Below are 6,333 nucleotides of genomic sequence, written 5' to 3' on the forward strand. Positions count from 1 at the left end.
TGAGCCACAAGCGCTGGCGGTTCTTTGGCTCCTGAGTGCCTCCTGCTGCTGTATCTTCCTCACTGTGACTGACTGGACCCTGGAACCTTGAGCCAGGGCAAGGTGTATTATATCACAGCAACAGGATGGGAAACCCTTGTTAGACATTTGCCGATGCTTCTCGGTGTTTCTTTACCAGGCGCATGTTTTTCCTTACGGAGAGAACATGTCTGTTTGGTGGAATCCTATCTTGATCTGGCCTGTTTGCTTATGTTGCCTGAATCACCTGACTCAAACCCAAGCTTGGATTTTTCACATAGTGCATAGGAATTAGAAGACAGTGTTATCTGGAGTCTTTTTGATATTCTCTCTCTCTCTCTCTCTCTCTCTCTCTCTCTGGGTGTGTGTGTGTGTGTGTGTGAGAGAGAGAGAGAGAGAGTGAAGGAGTTCCACCCTGAAGGCATCAGTCAGAATTTACATTAGATAGTTCCAGTTTTACTCTTAGAAAAGGACCGACGAGAGTTTCTTCATGACAAATGACTCCTGCTACCCTTTCCTGCAAGAAAGTTGTTCAGCATCACCAAGGTAGGCAGGGCATCCAGCTATCTCCCCAGAGACCAATATCCTTTGAAGCATCTCTCAATGCCTGACCATCTTGTCTAGCTGTTATTTCAAAGGGTGGTGGTCTATTGTTCAGCTGCCCCCTTTGGTCAGGAGCACTGCGGGGCAGGGTTTCTCAAATGGTTAGTTAGCACAGGGCATGCCAAGGACATCTTGATGAAGACAGCAGGTTCCTCTCCCTCATCCTCAAAAACACTAGCAGTGGAGGTCAGTACTGACTAGAACCCTGCTATTCCTCATAGCTCATATCGTGGGTTCAGCTTCAGCATTGCCTGTAAGAGGAAATCCCTTTGTGGGACAAGGCGCTCCAGCACAGTCACGGGACCGCCTATCCTGGGTCTTCCAGGACACAGTGGCCCTCTGTGGATACCCCTGACTGCACTTTACTCACAGATGCAAAGTTTAGGGAGTGTCGAGCTTCCCTAAGACAGGGACTAGGAGGCACCTGTCTGTCCCCTCCTTCCCAGCACACGAACACACACACTTACCACTCTGACTGACTCCATGCAGCACAAGGGAGGGAGGGAGCAAGCATGAGCACGTCTTAAAGCCAAGGTTGTTTCCATTTCCCAGGGCAAGCAAGCCTGGAGACTGGGAGAAGCCCAGAGTGTCCAACTGTTTCCTGTACCTCTTGACCTTCAACTATGAGGCATGACCTTTACAACTTGTTGAGCGCAGATGGCTTCTAAAGGATATCCTCCCAGGACAGTGCTCCCAGACCTCACTTTTGGGACCTCATCTGCACGCTGTGAAACAAGAAGACATTGCCAAACAGTGGCAAGCGCAAGGCCTTTAAGGTGGCTGTGGGGGGAAGGCAGGGCCTATTCTGGCTGTGGGAGCAGGAAAAGGTCCTAGTAGGAATAACCGTGATTTAATGCCACATTACCCAAATGTGACAGAGGCAGGATAACTGAGGTGCTTTCCCTCACCTCATACATATGTTCATGTACTTATGCACACAACCAAAAGCACCCCTTTCTTCGAAGGACTCTATGTAAGCTACACAGACATGGGATGGAAACTGTTTCTGGGGAAGGGTCTGTGGCAGGAACCCCAAAACCATATCCTTACCAAGTTAAGGTCCCTGTGTTCTCATGAGGCAGGCAGGGAGGTGAAAGGCAGGCAGGTTGGGAAACTTCAGGAAATCCTGACCCAAAGAACAAAGAGGTTCTGGCTGGAGGAGTCCTGGAAGCTACATCAGGATTCCCAGCACAAGTCTTAGGACCCAGAGAGAACAGGTTTACATTTTTTTAAAACACACAACAGTTAGCTGGGATCCAGCATCCCAGAGGCTGAAGGAGCCAAGGTCAAGGCCAGAGCAAGCTACACGTCAACACCCATCCAAAAAAAAAAAACAAAAAACAAACAAAAACAACAACAACAACAACAACAACAACAACAAAACCCCCAAAACAATAACAAGAGAAAGCTGGAGCAAACCTCCAAACACAAAGAACAGTTAGTGACTGCCACCCAGTGGTGGTGAGCAGGGCCGCAGGACAGTGTACCTGAGGACTGAGGATCCTTCATTAGGGCCTTTGCTGCAGCCCTGTCTTCTGGTGTTGTGTGATTCTGACCCTAGAGACTCCCCCTCAAAGACATGTGCCTTTGAGGATCTGGGATGCCTGGGGGTTACTGAGATACTCCATCTCACTGCAGAAGGCTACCCTGACCTCTCCGTCTTGCAGGAGAGAAACTTGCTGAGAGGGAGCTTCCGACTGTGTACCTGCTGTCTCCTGGCTTTAGAATGCTAGCTTTGTTTACTGATCCCAGACACATTTCAAATGTATACAGGCTTGAGGTCAAGGGCATTGAGGTCAACTCAGAGGTGAAAAAGCTGGATGCTGGGTCTGGTCCCATCAACCCAGCACCCCTGGGAGCAGATCCCTCTGACAGCAGAGCCCTCTGCTTTAAGAGTCACCCTACCGTTCACAGTTGAGCTGATTGAACAGGTCAGAGCTGGCTTGTGGAACTGAGCAGCAGTTACTGCAAGACTCCAAGTTGCCAGTCACAGCATAAGACCTACTATCTCTTTGTTCACTTCAGGGCTGTGCCTGTCACTCCTTGACACCCTGGAACTTAGAGGCCTATTAAGTTCTCCTTAGGAGTAACAAAGTTCTGAGTAGGCCTGGAGAAGACTGCTTGCTAGTCTTGAACCACTCTGCCATCTCGTGGCCACATGTGGGAATGACAGCCCTACCGACCAGTCTCCTCTCAGCAGCTTATGAGCTGCGTCCTTACATAGTCTGCCCTTGACTTCCTCCAGGTTCCTCTGTTTGTGAGCTCTAAGAACCACTACCAAGGAACTGCCCTCCGCAGGCCCAGCCCCTTCCCCCTCTGCCTGCACTGTTTCTACCTGTCATAGGCAGTGACAACTTTGTGCTGACTCTGTCCTCCCCAATAGCATGGAGGGCACACATCTTGATCCTGCTTCCTCCAGGTGTCTGAAGCAGACTGGTGTGACTCAGCAAATGATTGACAATTGAGTCAAGACCATTAAATATGCTTTCTGTAGACACCCACTGTTTGGTGTAACTGAAGGTGGCCTTATGTAATCTTGAGGGCTTTTTTTTCTGTGCAAAACTCTATTTCTGCCTTACAGGAAGAAGCTCAACAAATAAACATTTCATGGCACATATTACAGGGCTACCATCATTAATATTCAAAACCATATATACGTATATATGTATGTATATATATGTATGTATACACCCACACACATGCACACACACATAAAGGTCACACTTGTTTCTTTCATTGTATGGCAGGTTCAAAGCTGGAATTGTGCATCCTATTTGGGGGGGAGGTGGGAACTAGAGGACTCAGTAAAATAAGAAACTAGTTTAAGACCAGCTCCTGAGTAAAATACTCTGGGATTTTTGTCCCAAGCTTTCTCTGATTGGTGCCTAAGAGATCAGGAGACCATCACATGGACATGTTTCAGGGGTGGGGACAAAGCTGTGTGGGCAGAGGGAATTGTGCAAAGAGGGTAAACCAAGGCAGTGGTCTAGAGACTCATCAGTCCTCAGAATTGTCCTCTTGCTGCCTTAGTCAGTGTCACAGCAAGGACTGGGGGTGACATTGGGGAGACAGTCATTGTCGGCTTACAGATGATTCTACTAGGTTCCTCCCAGGAATCTAGCAACAGCTTACATCATCCCTTGTTGCAATCACGTGCTGCTGCCAGGTGTGGGTGGCATATAAAAGGACTGCTCACCACCCCAGTTCTCTCTCCAGTCCCATGTGTTCCCGGCTGGCCTCTCTTTCTCCCTTTTTCTGTCCTTCTGTCCTTGCTTCTTTACCCTCATGGCTCCAGTCTGACTCTACCACTTCTCCAGGTCCTCACTCCCCTCTCTTCCCCTAATAAACCCCCTTCATACCAGGTCTGCTGCTTTGTGTGACTTCTCAGGAGGCACCTTGGCATGGGCCCACCAGGTACCTGCCCCTGCACACTGTATCATATTTCATAACAATCTTAGTGGATCCTAAACTCTCAAATTGAGCCCTCAACTGAAAATTCACTTCTGGAAGTTTGAGCTTCCACAGTCTTCCCTCTGTCCCTTGTCTGTGTCCAGATGTCCTCCCCAAGGACACGAGCTACCCTGGGCTGAGTCTCCGTTATGAACTCATTTAACTTTAGTAACATTTTTAAAGCCTCCCTGTGTTAGCCCAGAATATCTGACAGAAAACAACTTAGTGGGGTTTATTCTGGCAGGCCTGGTGGCCAGAGGAGCAGGAGGCAGCTGGTCACACGGAATCCAGAGTGTCAGCTCCTGTCCTTCTTCTCAGACAGGACTCTAGCCCTTGGCATCATGCCACCCACATTCAGGGTAGGTTGAAGTAACCTAATGTAAAAATTTCCTCACTGACATGTTCAGAGGTCTGTCTCCTAGGTTATATTAGCCCTGTTGATTGACAAGCAGTATTAACCATTGTAGCCCCCATCTCCAAACACAGTCATGTTGTGGGTACTGAGGAGAGGATTTACCAGAAGACCATCAGGGGATGATCGGTTTACTCCACCCCTGTCAAAAGCCAGCTTCAACATCATGGTAAACTGAGGCGGGCCACGAAAGGGGTGTGGCATCAGCAATCAGTGCCAAAAGATGCTGACTTTGGGCAATTTGGCTCTTTCTTAGTATTCTGGGGCCAGAAGCCAGTGGTTTCTGCCACTTTAACTGCTGCTGAGAACAGCGGGGGATTAAGAAAAAAAAGACTTAGTTACTTGGACTCTTTCCTTTTTGGCTCAAGGGCCCTCAGTGGTTGGCCAGGCGAGAGGTTTGGGGTTTGTTGGTAGAAAGTCACACACACACACACACACACACACACACACACACACACACACACTGACTGGGCTTGACTACCTGTTTCATCAATTTCACAAGTACACATGCATGCTTATATACATACACATACACCTACATATGTATGTTCATACATATAGACAGATATTACATACATACACATACACATACACATATACATACACATAAACCTACATATGTATGTTCATACATATAGACAGATATTACATACATACACATACACATATACATATGGTAGATAGAGCAGAGCCCCAACAGCCACACTATTTTTTCTCTCAACCTTTTTATACCTTCTTACACAAAGGTTCTTTATAAAATTACATCATAGATGAAATGTTATACAAAAGGGAATTAAGAAGGATGTTGATAGTAAGTTCAAAGCAGTGTTTCATTCTGTAAGCTCATTGAAAGTTCAAAGCAATAGTTTCACAGTGCCTCGCTTTATCAGAGTGCACACTGTGGCTTCATCCTTGGACCTGAAGCTAGAATGAATGTTTTTTTCTTGATCACAAATCTGTCCCAAGCCTATTTCTCTTCTTAGTGTAATTTATGAAAGCTCAATGTACTCCTTATAATGCAGTCTTTACTTACTATTCTATGAGGAGAGGACCCATTCTATTCTCGATTCTAACTTTACCATATCTTTCTGTCAAAACAATGAAAACCATCTCCTTAAACTTTCTTCCTGAAGTTATTTGAATCAAATCAAGAATTCTATAAAGCCACTAATTCATCTTAACATTAATTCACGAATGAATGTCCATTTTCATGTTGATCCGCAGGAAATTTGCCCAAAAGGGTGGGCTGATGCCCAGGAATCATTAGGCTATGTAACAGTGGCAAGAAAGTTACATCAGCAGAGAGAAGCAATCCTGGGATGAAGTCTCTCAGGCTGTGCCTCACCAGAGTGCACCCATAGCAGCCACGTAATGGCACCCAGTGGGCCATTTCCAGGAAACTCACTTGCCATAGTCTTTTCTAGATGGTTTTCGTCCCATCCCAATCAGGCATATGCCACCTTCTTTTACCATTTGCCTGTTCACTCTTCAAAGAATCTGAGAGCTAGCAGCCCAGAGTAGAGAAGGGTTGTGTTCTTGGGGTCAGTGGCTATGAGGGAAGAAAACCCAAGGTGGTCTGGAGTCCTTTGCAGGCAGACACAGGTACAAAGGCCGATATTGTACACTGCTTCTTCCATGAAGGAACCTACAAAATCCTAAATTGGGACAGTCTGTCTGTCTGTGGCTAAGCTGGCCACCAGCTTATCTGTACCAAGTCCTAAGAGGGTCTTTTCTTCTCAGAGGACTGATCGAAGCCTGTGGATTGGGACAATTCTGTGGCTCTTAGGTGCTCCAGTTTGTCTCCACTCATTTTAGAGTGAGTCTCTTTCCAATCCTGGACCTCAGTCTCT

The sequence above is a fragment of the Rattus norvegicus genome, chromosome 15, assembly GCF_036323735.1.
Source record: "Rattus norvegicus strain BN/NHsdMcwi chromosome 15, GRCr8, whole genome shotgun sequence".
NCBI lineage: Eukaryota > Metazoa > Chordata > Mammalia > Rodentia > Muridae > Rattus > Rattus norvegicus.